Here is a 16,732-nt window from a genome sequence, read left to right as displayed (position 1 = left end):
AACTAAAACAGCAAGACCAGCCTTAATGGTAAAGATTCTTGGATGAGATGATTTTCTTTCAAGAGTTCTTGCATCACTGGGTCACTTATTTAAATGTTTCCTTTGTATTATACAATCAGCTTTGGCTGATGGTCTGTACCATGCTTTGCCCAGGAAGCACACCAATAATTTAATGTTCCTGTATATATTTTCTTTATCAGATTGTGCACTTTTGAGTGCCTTTTTGGTTTTGTTGTTGCTTTTTTTTCCCTGATCATTCATCAATTAGCATTTTGCCAAAATTGACCCTCTAGCATCTTCACTCCTCCACGAGGAAAGTCATCAATTAATTTATCAGGACTCCATCGTAAAACTGATCTGACTTAATTTATTTACATTGTCTATTCTCTTGTAGTTTGGACCAGGCAAGTAGATTTTTGTTGCCTTCCAAGTGAATATATAAATTAATGGAAGCTGAGCCTTCTGCTGTAATGTCATCACATTTTGTCAACCAGACGAACAGACATTTTTGATAATTTTCTCTTTTTTGTCACCTAATAAAATTTCCATAAATGACAATATATTACCATACTTTCTAACATACCTGAATAATATTTAACTCTTGAATATCTTTAATTATTTTGAGTCGATTTCCTTCTGTGGCCGAGAATTCCACAGGTTCAGGACGGATTTCCCCTAATCTGTCTTTCATGGCTTATCCTGTTTTGAACTTCCCAGGAGAATCCTTTTGTCCTCAGATAGAAACCTAAACTAAGATATAGTCTTGTAAAGTCCCTGAACAATTCCCACTCGTGAGTGATCAAATTCCAGAGGAAGTGTTAGAGGTGGGTTCAATTACAATTGTAACCCTCTCACTGTGGCTCGTTACAAACTTGGCTTGTTAGCGAACTTTGACTAACAGCCACAGGACTTGGCATTGCATGGGTAATGGTGAGAAGACCACCTTCAATGACCAGTGTACGTCCAAGGTTGGAATGATTCAGATTCAACCAAACAGGAAAGTTGGAATGTACCAATAATGGAACGGAAGTAATGGTGAATGCTTTATAAATGCTGCCCCATGGAAAGTTATTGTTCACCAGGAAATAACAGATCCTACAATGGCGTAAATTTAAAGTGGAAGTAGATTTACAGATATTTCAGCCTTAACAGTTAATGGCCCCTTCCCCCCCCACCCCCATTACAGTTTAACCAGTCTCAATGTGCGCAGAAATTACTCATGCGCTGAAGCCATGTTCTGCATGAAAAGTGGTCAGTTCTTTCAAAATGGTCCAAGATGGGGATACTGGCATTTCATCCTTGGAACCATTTGTCTGTACAAAGCACTTCTCACATCAGGGTCTCCTACGGGTGGGATTCTGCAAGCATCTTACTTTGTGCTCTGCTCCGCACCACCTTTGCTTTTCAACCCCTACCAATCAAAGACCTAAAACCAGACCACTGTCCTTCAGAAATCTGTTCCCACGTAGTGCTCTTGAATATTTTATGGCATCCCACTGGACAGAATGTTACAGTACATTATCAAGACAGACCCAATTGGCTGTTACAACATTACTAGGCTGAGCGAATGGCTCCTTATCTGAGCCGAAGCCAAAACACTAATCTATGAAGCTTAACTAACAGGTCACAGTTTTTGCAGAAAACTGCTAAAATAAAAGGCATAACAGTAGAAATACAATAAAACATGTTTTTAACCAGGGTGTGACACAATGTTTAAAAGACATTTGGACAGATACATAGATAGAAAAGGTTTAGAGGGATGTGGAGGGAACTTTGGACCAAATGCTGATTGGGCAGCATGGATGAACTAAGCTGAAGGATTGTTTCTGTGCTGTATAATTCTGACTGCATGACATGACATTTGCTGGCCCTTCTATATTTAACCTGGATGTCATCAAGGTGGTGCTGGAGAGTGGTGTCTTTTTGTGTGCAGCTTCCAAGGGAATCATCAAATATTCCCATGTAGAACTAGTATAGCTGAAATCCATAGTTAAAGGTATTTCAGGGACTTCAGAGAGCAATTTTGCTTTTAGAAGTTTAGAAAATCTTTAAAATTGGCTTGGACTGCATATCACCGAGAGAGCAAGTATAACCCAGGTTATTTAAACCCAAAGTTGTAATGTTAGAAAGTTCCACCTGTGGAGGGATGAAAATGAGGTTTACTGATTTAAAAAAAAACAGAATTTGGGGGGAAAAATAACAACGCAAGGGCGGTGCGGTCTAGACACAGGATGGACAAGGAGAGAAACGCAGCAACAGTTAGAAGCTGAAGACATGAACTGTTGAGAGTGGAATTAGTAGTTTCTTTACCCTACTAACTTGAAACCCTCAGGGTGAAACCCCTGGAGGGGAGACAATAGCGATAAAGGATTTAGCAGCTTTAACGAGACAATATAAGCAGAGACCAGTGTCCAAAATCCCATGGGATTAGTTGGGGGTTTGTTCTGTAAAATCATACTAAGGCATTTGGTCAAGTTTTTGTACAAGTTTGTGAATTGACTTATTGTGGATGATAAGCAACTTCATTCCAATGAAACAAGCTGGCGAGCCACCCATGATGAAGAACCAGCACAGGAATGAAATGTGTAATGACGCAGAGGATGTAATGCGGTTCGATGTACCAGTTTATTTTCTTTCAAGGAATCCAAGTTTGATTTTCTGCAAGAATTGATTGTTTTTGCAAAGACTTTGATAGTTTGCTGGATGAGATTTACTTTGTTTAAAAGTTGTGATGTTGGAGAATTGTTAAAGGCGTTAAACTGTGTATATATAATTTTTGAATTTAAATTTGTAGATATACTGCCTGGAACTGAAACTGAAGTTAACTATAATACTTGAGAATAGGAATTGTATTTGGTTTTCTAACTAACTAGGGACAAGTAAAAAAGGAAGTTTAGTCTGTAAACTTTTAAATAGGGAGTAACATTAGATCTAAGTAGTTATAGAAATCTGAGTAACAAAGGTTATTCTAATAACTCACTGATTCTAAATAAACAGGAATTTGGCTTTTGTTGATATCTAAGATTTGGAACCTAAACAGAATGTTGGAACTTTGAATTGCTCTTGTGTAAATATTTTGTATATATTGTTCTTATAAACAAACCTTATCTCCCAAAGTGTGTGGTTTCTTTTCACTCTCCTGATACCTAGAGCCTTCTGATGGACTATTAGCACCTAGTGTAATTTGATCTTTCTCAAGAGTGGGATGACTAGTCACTCACGATAAGACTGGTGCTACACAGGTGTTATACAAGTGCAGTTTCCATTGTTAAAGCGTGTCCTTTAGCTGGGCAGTAGGTGAAACTATAACACAGGGCTCTGAGGCCCCTACTCCTACTGTCTTTCTGCTTAGTGTCCAGTCACTGGAAAATAAAATTTGAAGACTTTTAGAGGAAGATTGCAGTACCAGAAAGGAGTGCTGTATACTTGGCTTTACAGAGACATGGCTCACCCCCAGCATCCTAGACATGACATTCCATGTATCTGTTTAATGATTGAGTCATTGTGGCGCATAGACAAACATGTCCTATCTCAGTCCTTCTCCCCAACCTGGAACATCTAGGGGTCAAGTAGTTTTGTTCTATCTGCTGATTGAGTTTTCTGCTGATTGCAGTGTATATTTCACCCCAGGGTAACATCAAGCTGGCACTGGAGGAGTTGAGTACTGTGCTCAGCAGGCATGAGTCAGTCACACCGATACCTCTGTGACCATTTGTGGGGTACCTAAACCAGACTAACTTGAGGAAGTCTGTGACAAACTACTCCCATGTTACAGTCTGCTAAAGGCTAGATCTGTGTGTTCTTTACTGGGGATCCAGAACACTACAAGAGGTTCGGGTATAACCTACAGAAGGCTATCATAAGACTGAATATGTAATCTCAAGTGAAGTTAGAGACTTCGGATATGTGCCAGCTGTGGCAGGCTTTGTAAGGCCATTACTACTTACACTAACATCATAAATTGCTGGGATGCTTCACTTCTCAATGAGCTGAACATCCTTTATGCATGCTTTGAAAGGGAGAATAAAAGTATACTTGTGCAAATCCCTGCAGCATCTGATGAACTTGTGATACCTGTCTCAGAGGGCAGAATATCTTTCAAGAGGCAAATGCTTGTAAGCCATCAGTTCCAGATGATGTAACTGGCAGGGTATTGGAAAGATCGCCAACTAACCAGCTGGAGTGTTCAAGGACCTTTTCAATCTCTCACTGCTTCAGATGGAGATTCACTCCTGCTTCAAAATAGCATCAGTAATACTGTTGCCCAAGCAGAGCCTGGAGAGCTACCTCAATGACTATTGCCAGTAGCACTTTTATCTACTGATGAAGTGCTGGAACTGGTTGGTCATGGTTCGAATTAACTGTTGCCTGAACAAGGACTTGGACCTGCTGCAATTTGCCTACTGTCACAACAAATCTACAGAGGATGTAATCTCACTGACTCTCCAATTGGGTTAAGGCGACCTGAACAATACCAATACCTACGCTAGGCTGTTGTTTATCAATTACAGCTTGGTGTTATCACTATCTCTTCAAGTCTTAACAAGCTTCAAAACCTGAGTTTCTATCTCCATCTGCAACTTGTTCATTGACCTCCTCAAGAGACCACAGTCAGTGGAAATTGATGATAATGTTACTTTCTCTGACATCCAACACAGGCATACCTCAAGAATGCTTGCTTGGCTCGCTGTTCTATTCTCTACACACATGATTGTATGGCTAGGCATAGCTCAAACATCTATTAATTTGACAATGAACCCCACTGTTGCTGGCAGAATCTCAGATGGTGAGAAGTGGTGTATATGAGTGAGACAGATCGGCTGGTTGAGTGGTGTCACAACAACAACAATGTACTCAATGCCAGTGGGATCAGTAAAGTGGTATTCAGCATTAAGGAGCCTCACCATACAGGATATGGTGTCATCTCGTTTCTGCAATCAGGGAGAAGGTACAGGAGCTTGAAGGTGCACACTCAACATTTCAGGAACTGCTTTTTGTTCACCATAAGATTTCTGAATGATTTCATAATTGATACCACACTATTTTGCTCTCTTTGCACTATTTATTTTTTTTCAAAATATTTCTTATTGTAATTTGTAACTTACAACCATATAACAATTACAGCACGGAAACAGGCCATCTCGGCCCTTCTAGACCGTGCCGATGCTTACTCTCACCTATTCCCACTGACCTGCACTCAGCCCATAACCCTCCATTCCTTTCCTGTCCATATACCTATCCAATTTTACTTCAAATGACAATACCGAACCTTCCTTTACCACTTCTACTGGAAGCTCGTTCCACACAGCTACCGCTCCCTGAGTAAAGAAATTCCCCCTCGTGTTACCCTTAAACTTTTGCCCCCTAATTCAAATCATGTCCTCTTGTTTGAATCTCCCCTAGTCTCAATGGAAAAAGCCTATCCACGTCAACTCTATCTATCCCCCTCATTATTTTAAATACCTCTATCAAGTCCTCCCTCAACCTTCTATGCTCTAAAGAATAAAGACCTAATTTGTTCAGCCTTTCCCTATAACTTAGGTGCTGAAACCCAGGTAACATTCTAGTAAATCTTCTCTGTACTCTCTCTATTTTGTTGACATCTTTCCTATAATTTGGTGACCAGAACTGTACACAATACTCCAAATTCGGCCTTACCAATGCCTTGTACAACTTTAACATTACATCCCAACTCCTATACTCAATGCTCTGATTTATAAAGGCCAACATACCAAAAGCTTTCTTCACCACCCTATCCACATGAGATTCCAGCTTCAGGGAACTATGCACCATTATTCCTAGATCACTCTGTTCTACTGCATTCTTCAGTGCCCTACCATTTACGATGTATGTCCTATTTGGATTATTCCTACCAAAATGTAACACCTCACACTTATCAGCATTAAACTCCCATCTGCCATCTTTCAGCCCACTCTTCTAACTGGCCTAAATCTCACTGCAAATTTTGAAAACCTACTTCATTATCCACAACGCCACCTACCTTAGTATCATCTGCATACTTACTAATCCAATTTACCACCCCATCATCCAGATCATTAATGTATGTGACAAACAACATTGGACCCAATATAGATCCCTGAGGCACACCACTAGTCACCGGCCTCCAACCTGACAAAGTTATCCACCACTACTCTGGGATCTCCCATCTAGCCTCTGTTGAATCCATTTTACTACAATATTAATACCTAACGATTGAACCTTTTTTAAGTATTGCACTTTACTACTGTCACCAAGCAACAAGTTGCATGACGTATGTCAGTGATAATAAATCTGCTTCTGATCTTTAACAATTTCAAGTAATTTTGTTAACCAGGTTTACTTTTCAGTGTTGGTGATGCTAGCCTATGATAATACATACGTCTGCTGTGTTAACCATGTCCATAATCACTTAATTTTTTTTGAAAAAAGTTTATCCAGCTACATACAGAAAATGGCCTGTAGTGACTTCTCTTTCCATACATAGAAATTTTCCTTTGGTGCCCTCCCAAGGAGCTGATCTTGGTTCTTACATAGTGAATGTAGTCTTTCTGTATTTTCAAATGGCATTTTAGAAGATACCATATAAAAGCTTCTTACATTAAATAAGGGCTCATGGCTTAGCATAAATGAAGGATTGATGAAAGATAAGATAAATAATAGAGCAACAATCTATTGGAGGAACACAGCACATTGTGCGGCATTGGTGGGGGGCGGGGTGCAGGAGGAACTGTCAGTGGTTCTTGTTGGAGCTTTGTAAGAGGGCTACGAGTAGAGAAGGATATAGCCAGTATAAAGAAGAGGGGGGAAGGCTGAGATGTGAGCAGGTGATGAATATCTCTCTATCCATCAGGACTTCACTACTGTTCTTTGAAAGTCGCTCTGGCCCCTTGGGATCAATGTGCTTGGCGTATAATGGGCAATTTCAATCTGACTGAAGCTTGGAAGTTGATTGGAACTTGCAACAAGTTATAAGCAAGCAGCTAAAGGTCATTGAATGAAAGGTGTCTCTGAACTGCATCTGTGCAGACGGGAAGAAGATACATCATCAATATGTACAGAAATTGCCTTCAGTATACAACTGTGATCATCAGGTCAGGAGCAAGGCAAGGAACACAGTGACCGAGTTCCCTGTTCGCTGACATGAATCTAATGTACTGTTGCTAAACTGTGCCACCCCAGTGAAATTTTTGACAGCAACATTAGCATGAGAAAGAAGTTTTGAGGATATGGTTGCATGCATAAGTTATTAAAAGAACAAGGCTATTTGGATCTTTGTGCCATTTATAATATCACTGCTGATTTGATTATGACCTCAACTTGATGTCCCTGACTGTTTGCAACATTCCTGTGAGAAATACTCGAATATGTACATACCAACATATCAAATATTACTTATGGTGTGTTGTTACAAGGATCAGTCTTGGGCCCTCAGCTATTTATAATTTGCGTTAATGAACTTTTTGGAACGACAGTTCAACAGTTCCAGATTGTCTGATAGACAATTCAAGGCTAGGTAGAAAAGTGAATTGTAAGAAGGATGAAAAATATCTGCAAAGGGTATAAAGAAGTTGTAAATGTAGGAAAGAAGGTGGCAGATGGAGTATAATGTAAGGTTTTGTACTGGCAGCACAATGTTCCAGAGCATTGTGCCAAAGTTTAAAGCACTTATTAAAAAAATAATTCAGTAAAGCATAGATGCTTTTAAAAAGTGAAATGAAAGGTTTATAAATACTAAAAAAATTACTGTGAAGAGCAGAGAATAGTAAAAAAAACACTAAATCCAATCAGTGTTTGGTGTTACCACCCTTTGCCTTTTAAAATTGCATCAATTCTCTTGGGTACACTGTTGTGCAGTTTTTTTAAGAAAGCTAGCTGGTAGGTTGTTCCAAGCATCTTGGAGGACTTGCCACAGTTATTTTGCAAGACTTTGGCTTGCTCGCTTGCTTCTGTCTCTCCAGGTAACCCCAGATAGCCTAGACGTTGTGATCAGGACTCTGGAGGCCATACCACCTATTGCACAACTCCTGGTTCTTTTCACTGAAGATGGTTCTTTATGGCTTGCCCATGTGTTTGGGGTCATGTTCCTGCTACAGAATCAAGCTAGGACTGATCAGACACCTCCCTGATGGAACTGCACATTGGTTGAATATCTGTTTGTACTTTTGAGCATTGAGGATTCCATTAATTCTGACAAGATCACTAACTCCATTTGCAGAAGTGCAGCCCCATACCTGCAGAGAACCTTCACATGCTTCACTGTTAGCTGCAGGCACTCATCCGTGTAGTGCTCTCCAGCAACTTTACAGACAAGCTGCCCCGTTTGAGCCAACAATGTCAAATTTTGACTTGCCTGTCCAGAGCACTTGCTCCTAGTCTCTTTTTTTTTAGCATAGATGAGTCTTTTGTCTTTGTTTCCTGATCCAATTGGATCATGGCTGATCCCATTTTCCTCTCAGCCCCAATTTCCTGTCTTCTCCCTGCATCTCTCCGTGCCCTGACCAATCTGTCAGCCCCTGCCTTAAATATACGTAAAGATGTCCTCCACAGTTGTCTGTGGCAAAAAATTTCACAGATTCACCACTCTCTGGCTCAAGAAATTCCTCCTCATCTCCATTCCAAAAGGATGCCCCTTACTCTGAGGCTGTGTCCTCTGGTCTCGGACTCTTCCACCATAAGAAACATCCTCTTCACATCCACTCTGTCAAGACTTTTCACCATTCATTAGGTTTCAATAACGTCAACCCTCATTCTTCTGAATTGTAGTCAATATAGGCCCCGAGACATCAAAACACTTCATGTGACAAGCCATTCAATCCAGGAATTATTTTCATGAACCTTCTTTGAACCCCTTCCAGTTTCAGCACATTCTTTCTAAGATGAGAGGCCCAAGCCTGCTCACAATACTCCAAGTGAGGCATCACCAGTGCTTTATAAAATCTCAGTATTATACCCTTGCTTTTATATTTTAGTCCTCTTGCCTTCCTTACCACAGACTCGTATCTGCAAATTAACCTTTAGGGAATCCTGCATAAGGACTCCCAAGTCCCTTTGTACCTCAGTTTTTTTTTTGTATTTTTTCTCCAGTTAGAAAATAGTCCAGTCTTTTATTTCTTCTACCAAAGTTCATGACCATACACTTCCCAGCATGGTATTCCATCTGCCATTTCTTCGCCCATTTTCCAAATCTGTCTGCCCTTCTGCAGCCTCTCTATTTCATCAAAACTACCTCCCTCCACCTATCTTCATATAATCATCAAACTTGGCAACAAAGTAATCAATTCCAGCTTCCAAATCATTGACATATAATGTAAAGAGAATCAGACCCCTGTGGAACACCCTGTGGCAGCCAACCAGAAAAAGCTCCCTTTATTTCCACTCTTTGCCTCCTGCCAATCAACCTCTAGTTTATTCATGCTAGAATCTTTCCTGTAATATCATGAGCTCGTAGCTTGTTGAGCAGCCTCGTGTGGAACCTTGTCAAAAGCCTTCTGAAAAATCCAAGTACACAACATCAGCTGATTCTGCTTTGTCTTAGCACCTACTTGGCACGTGCAGTAACTCACTGAGCTCTCTATGCAGAACCTCATCACTCATCCTACCCATGTCATTGGTATCTACATGGACCATGACTTCTGACTGTTCACCCTCTCACTTAAAAATGCTGAGGAATCAATTCAAGATATCCCAGACCCTGGCACCTGAGAGGCGACATACCATCTGGGAATCTTGTTCTCGCTGAGGGAATCTCCTGACTGTTCCTCTAACTAACGAGCCCACAGTGCTCCTCTTCTTCCCCCCCACCTATCCCCTTCTGAGTCATAGAGGCAGACTTGGTGAAAGAGAGCTGGCCACTATGACTTTGTCAAGTCAAACCCCCCCCCCCCTCCCCGACATTATCCAAAGTGACATACCTATTGTTGAGGGGGTTGGCCTCACTCATTGTCATTAGCACCTGCTGTTATCTTTGTTTAATCATGCACTGGGCTATATAGCTACAAATTAAGTTTTATTTGCAAAGTGGTTTATTACATGATATGATACTTCAATGAAAATAATGATTGGAAATCTAAAAATTGTTCATTTCTACTGACACTGTAGCAGAAGACAAAGTCATTAAAATTCATGTAAAAAAATCTAGGATGATTAGGACTTTTGTACAGTACTATAGATGGAGGGGAAGGTATTACTCAACAGAACAAAAAGTCATAGCATTGCTTAGAGGCCATGTTGGATGGCTCCTTTACTAGGCAACATAGGTGGAAATGAGGAATAAGAAAGGTTAATTTGTTTATTATAGACATCCTTATAGTCTTTGGGATTTGGAGGAGCATATTTGTAGAGAGATAGCAGATATTTGTAATAAAGATAAGATTGTGATGATAGATGAATTGACTGGGGCTCCCATACTCCCAAAGGACTTGATGCAATAGAACTTTAACGTGAATTGTCAAATGCGTTCAGCAGAGTTTCCTTAATATTTAGCAGTCTCAGCTGGAACTCCACTTGGGGACTGAGGCTGAGCAGTTAACAGAAGTATGTATAAGGGAACACTTTGGATCTAGTGATCATAATTCCGTTGGTTTCAACATAATTATGGAGAAGGGCAAGGTTGGTCCTTGGTTGAGATTCTGAATTGCAGAAAGGCCAATTTTGACGGCATCAGAAGAGATGTAGGTATAGATTGGGGTAGGTTATTCTCAAAGAGATGCTTGGTAAGTGGGAGGTCTTCAAAAGTGAAATTTTGAGGGTACAAAATTTGTAAGTTCCTGTTTGAATAAAAAGCAAGGCTACAGGTTTAAGAAACCTTGATATTTATGGGATATTGAGGTCTCAGTTAAGAAGGAAGTGCATAGCAAGTATAGCCAGCTTGGGACAAATATGGTATGGAACAATAAGGAGTGGATGAAATGCAGGAGAAGACTGAAGAGGAAGCTCAGAAAGGCTAAAAGGGGACATGAGGTTGCTCTGGCAGACAAGATGAAAGAGAATCCTAAGGGCTTCTATATACACAGGTATGTTAAGTGCATATAGATAGCAAGGGACAAAATTGATCCTCTTGAAGATCAGTGTGTTTATCTATCTGTGGCTTTGAAAGAGATGCGGCAGATCTTAAATGTATATTTTGCATCTGCAAACACAGGGTCTAATTAATTGAGGCCAAAGAATAGGTAGGTCATAGATCATATCCAAATATGAGCATACAGCAGAAAATGCAGGATCTCCCAGTGATCACCCATTTTAATTCCACTTCCCATTCCGATTCCGATATGTCTGTCCATGGCCTCCACTGTTGTGATGAGGTCACACTCAGGATGGAGGAACAACACCTCGTATAATGTCTCGGAAGCCTCCACCCTGATGGCATGAACATCGGTTTCTTGAATTTCCAGTAATGCCCTCACCTTCTCTATTCCCTATCTCTTTTTCCCTCTCACACCTTATCTCCTTGCCCACCCATGCCTCCCCCTTTTCTTTCTTCCGTGGCCTTCTTTCCTCTTCTATCAGACTTTCCCCTTCTCCAGCCCTGTATCTCTTCCACCAATCAACTTCCCAACTCCTTACTTTATCCCTCCCCATTCAGAGTTGTGTTTCTCTCTCCCTCCCCCCCCCACACCCTTTAAATCTGCTCCTCAGATCTTTTTCTCCAGCCCTGCTGAAGAGTCTCTGCCTGAAATGTCTACTATACTCTTTTTTCATAGATGCTGCCTGCCTGCTGAGTTCCTTCAGCATTTTGTGTGTTGGTTGGTTTGATGGGAAAGGATATGCTTTTTTTAGTGATACATGTGGTGTAAATCTAATACTGCATGTCAGCCATGTAGCACCATCCCTACTGTAAAGTATGGTGGAGGTAGCATCATGCTATAGTGATGCTCCAGGGACAGCAGCAGAGACAGGAAATCTGGTCAAGATTGATGAGGAGATGAGTGCTCCTAAATACAGAGAGATCCTAGATTAAAAACCTGCTGGCCTCTGAAAGAAAATTTAAAATGAGGGCAAACACGAGGAAATCTGCAGATGCTGGAAATTCAAACAACAACACACACAAAATGCTGGTAGAACACAGCAGGCCAGGCAGCATCTATAGGGAGAAGCGCTGTCGACGTTTCGGTCCAAGAGCCTTCATCATGAGGGGGAAGTTTGTTACTCAGCAGGACAATGACCCAAAGCTCACTGCCAGAGCAAGCATCGAGTGGCTTCAAATAAAGAAAATTGATGTCCTTGAGTGGCTCAGTCAGTGTCCTGACGTTAAACCAATTAAACGTTTCTGGCAAGACTTCAAGATTGCTGTCTACTCTCTGACTAACCTTAAATAGCTTAAACAAGGAGGAATGGGCAAATCTTGCTCCATCAAGTAGTGCAAAGTTAATTGGGATTTAGTTGAGTTGTGCAAAGTTAATTGGCTGTAATAGCTGTGAGAGGTGCAATCTACTGAACAAAGGGTGATGAATACTTTTGAACTGCTGACATCTCAGATTCTGGATTTTTAGTTGTTCTTGCTTTACAAGTTTTTTCCTGTTTTGGGGCTCTGCTCTTGGGAGGGGGGAAGGAGCATTGATTCACAAAAAATTCTCAATTAAATTGATTAAAATACCTGGTTGTAAGACTCATTTATGTAAACAAAGGGTTGGGGCTAGATACTTTTTCAAGGCACTCTATAAGTATTTGGATAAACAGGGCCTGACTAAGGATAGTCGTGTCGAACCTATCTTGTTGAGTTTTTTAAAATGGTTATAATGAAGGCTGATAAAGGATGTTGTCTTCAAAGACTTTAAAAAGGTCTTTGTCAATGTTCTGCATGGGAGATTGGTCAAGAAGGTTCAGTTGCTTGGCATTCAGCAGGAAGTAAATTGGATTCAGCATTAGCTTAACATGAAAAGCCAGAGAGTGATCATCGATAGTTGTTTCTGACTGGAACCTTGTGACTAATAGTATGCTGCAGAAATTGATGCTAGGTCCATTGTTGTTTATCATCTGTATTAATGATTTAGTTGATAATGTCATAAACTGTATCAGCAAATTTGCAGATGACACAAAAATTGGTGGCAGAGTGGACAGTGAGGGAGGCTATCCAAGCCTGCAGCGTGATCTGGATCAGCTGGTAAAATGGACTGAAAAGTAACAGATGGACAAGTGTGAGGAGTTGCAGCTTGGGAGAATAAATAGGGGTTAGGGCATGCATAGTGAAAAATATGGTACTGAGGTGTGCAGTGGAACGCAAGAATCTGGGAATGTATATACATAATTTCTTAAAAGTGTTGTCACAGGTAGATAAGCTTATAAAAAGATTTTGGCAATTTGTATTGAGTACAGGAGTTGAGATATTATATTGAAGTTGTATAAGATGTTGATGAGGCTGAATTTGGAGTGTAGTGTGCAGTTCTGGTTACCTATCTACAGGAAGTGTATCAAGCTTGAAAGATTTCTTAGAAAATTTGAGGATGTTGGTGGGACTTGAGGACCTAAGGGAATGATTGAATAGGTTTGGACTTTATTCCCTGGAGCATAAGAGAATGAGAGGAATTTGATAGAATCATGAGCATAGGAGAATGAGAGGAATTTGATAAAATCATGAGCAGTAGAGATGCAGGCTTTCCCCCCCTGAGATTGGATGAAATTGGAATTAGAGATCATAGTTTAAGGTGAAATATTTAAGGGGAACCTCAGAGGGAACTACTGCAGTCAGCGTGTTTGAGTGTGGAGCAACCTGTCAGCGGAAGTGGTGGATGGAGATTCAATTGCAACAGTTAAATATGTGCAGGAGAGGGGAATGATGGAGGGTTATGGTCCAGGGCTGGGTAGGTAGGACAAAACAGGAAAACGTCAGCATGGACTAGATTGGCCGACAGGTCTGTTTCCATGCTGTATGACTCTGACTTACTAAACATGTGTTACTTCTGCTGATTGTGGACTCTTCTAGCTACAGCATTTGTGCAGCAGTTCGGCAGATTAGATTGTCAATGCTTTGTAGAACTTGCCTCATCTTTTTCATTCTGTTTCCTTCAGTGTTACTGGGCATGGATTCTGCTCAGCTGGGTTATAGCACAGGATAGTGAAGAGAGACACTTCCACCCATGTGTTTAAAATTGTTATTGGAAGTCTTGATGGAATGCAAAACTAGTTAGTAATATGAGAAAGGATCTAGTCCTATATGATGAATAAAGTCTTCTCAGGTTTCTGACCAGATGCAGGTATCGATTGTAACCAATGTTTCAATGACCGACTCCACCATCTTCATCAGAGATATTGCTTGCACATGCCAGTCTGGTGGTATTTATACCACTGTATTCTGTTGCTCCTGATTGGTTAGTCCTCATACAATTAAATTTCTGCTCTCCAACCTTGTTTACAATCAAATTCCAGTTCTTAGAGTAATACCTTTTGTCTTTGTTAAAAATCTTTTCCTCTAGTTTTATTTTGATGGCTTCCTTTAATAGGCGGTCTGAAAAGCCATTGGCATTGCACAGTAATTTTGTGCCGTCAAAGTCAACCGTAAGGCCATTGTGAATACAATGTTCTGTTACTGCATATTTATTTATCAAAAAATTATTTATCCTTCTCCCCCTGTGAGAATTAACACCTGGGTAAATGTAGAGTTAAGAGTAAATAGTTTAGGAGGGACAATTAAAATGATGTGTCTTTTTTTTTATATAATCTGCTTGACATAGCAGATTATAGCTTGTGATGCCCTCTAAACAGACTCCAGCAGAACACTCAATAATAATTGCTCATTGTTGTGGTATCCACAATTTTAAAACTTTGTCAGGTGCCCACCATACTATCCTGGCAAGTTAGTTCTGTGGGAAGTCTGCAGAAACATTAAGATTGGTGTAAAGAACTTTAATAAAGGGTGATTAACTACATTAGTAGTGTATATTTAAATATATATAGTTGTTGTGGTTGCTCATGTTAATGTTGAACACAATGAAATGTTTGGCTGGTCTGCTTGTCATGTGAAGGAGTATGAGGAGTCTAGCACGAACTACACATGGCACCCATAATGTTGGAGGAATTCTGCAGGTCAAGCAGCATCTATGGAGAAAAATAAAGAGCTGGCATTTCAGGCCAGGACCCACAATAACTTCAAATGGAAGATGAGGTACTGCTCCTTGAGCTTGTACTCAGTGGCTACTTTATTAGATAACCTATACACCTCCCAATACAAATACCTAATCAGCCAATCATGTGGCAGCTATTCAGTGCATAAAAGCATGCAAAAGTGGTCAAGAGCTTCAGTTGCTGTTCAGACCAAACATCAGAATGGGGAAGCGAGTTTTGATTGTGGAATGATTGTTGGTGCCAGATGGGGTTGTTTAAGGATCCCCAAAACTGCTGATCTCCTGGGATTTTCACATACAACTGTCTCTAGAGTGTACAGAGAATGGTAAACAAAAAGAAATTCAGTTAGCAGCAGTTCTGTGAGTGAAAACACCTTATTAATGAAAGAAGTCAGAGGAGAATGGTAAGACTGGTTGAAGGTGAGAGTGACTGAAATAACCATACTTTACAACAGTGGTGTGCAAAAGAGCATTTGAGTGCACAACATGTCAAACCTTGAAGTGGATGGGCTACAAAAGCAGAAGGCCACTCAGTGGCCACTTTATTAGCTATAGGAGATGGCTGATAAATGGCCACTGGGTATATTTTGGGCATCATGGGACAATATGGGAAGTTAGACAGTTGCCAGAGTGGGAATGGGATACAGAATTAAAATGATGAGTGACTGGAAGCCTTATGGACTGAATAGAGATTTACTGCCAAGCTGTTAAATCTGCATTTGGTTACTCCAATGTAGAGGAGACCTTAGAGTGAACGTTCAATGAAATATGTTAAATTTGGAAAAAAAGTGTGACTTGCTTCTCCTAGAAGGTCTGTTTGGTTTCCTGGATGTTGGTTAAAATGGAAGTTGTTGAACCTACTGTTACTATATAGGAAGGTGTTATAAAGAGAGAAATGGTTAGTGGAGGGAAAAGTCCTTTTATCATGCTCAAAGGGGCAGAATCGAGGATGTGTCTGGTGGTGGAATCCCACTGGAGGTGGCATTAATAGATCCATTAATGTTGAAGCTGAAGTTATGAAATTGAGGACAAGGGAAATCCCAACTTTGCTATGGCTAGGACATTGGTGTTGGGATGAGAACAGAAATTCAGAAAACAAAAGATATGTTTGATATACAGATTTAATTTAGAAAGTTGATTTGTATTTGGTTTTCATTTGTCCTTTTGGTCCAAGTGTAATTGTCAATAACTGGAAATGTAAAAGTTGAAACTGTTGGGAAATGAGGAATATGAGGTAATTTCTATTGCAGTCTCGTGAGCTGGCCTCTAATGGCCTGTACAAGAAAAGGGTCTTTCCGTGCCATTCTGCCACACTCTCTTTCTAGTAATTCCCATCTGTCTCCCTTATTTTCCCCCTCCTTGATAAGCTGGTTTTGCAAAGTCCATGACTGCCTTCTTGCAACATTGAGACTGGCTTTGTGACCATGCAACTGTAAAAACCACACGTTCACATTTATCTCTATTTGTAGCATTAGTTCGTTGTTATGAATGCCTTGGCATTCAGCTAAACAACAATAATTTATTGTTTCCCCATTTTTCGAGTCATGGAGTGTATTCACATTCAGATAACCATGTACACCTACCAGGATTAGTTTACCAACAAAATTAATTCATAACCCTTGTATATAATTCCTCCATTCAAGGACTAGAATCCTTACAGTAATTGTACAACTCAA

General features: G+C 40.3%; 1 protein-coding gene across 4 annotated transcripts in view; it reads left to right on the top strand.

The window, feature by feature from the left end:
• Window positions 1–16,732, top strand: part of nphp4 (nephronophthisis 4) — a 417,576-nt gene that overhangs the window by 47,401 nt on the left and 353,443 nt on the right. The window lies entirely within an intron of this gene.

The sequence above is a fragment of the Hypanus sabinus genome, chromosome 27, assembly GCF_030144855.1.
Source record: "Hypanus sabinus isolate sHypSab1 chromosome 27, sHypSab1.hap1, whole genome shotgun sequence".
NCBI classification, from domain to species: domain Eukaryota; kingdom Metazoa; phylum Chordata; class Chondrichthyes; order Myliobatiformes; family Dasyatidae; genus Hypanus; species Hypanus sabinus.
This window is presented reverse-complemented; position numbering and strand designations above follow the sequence as displayed.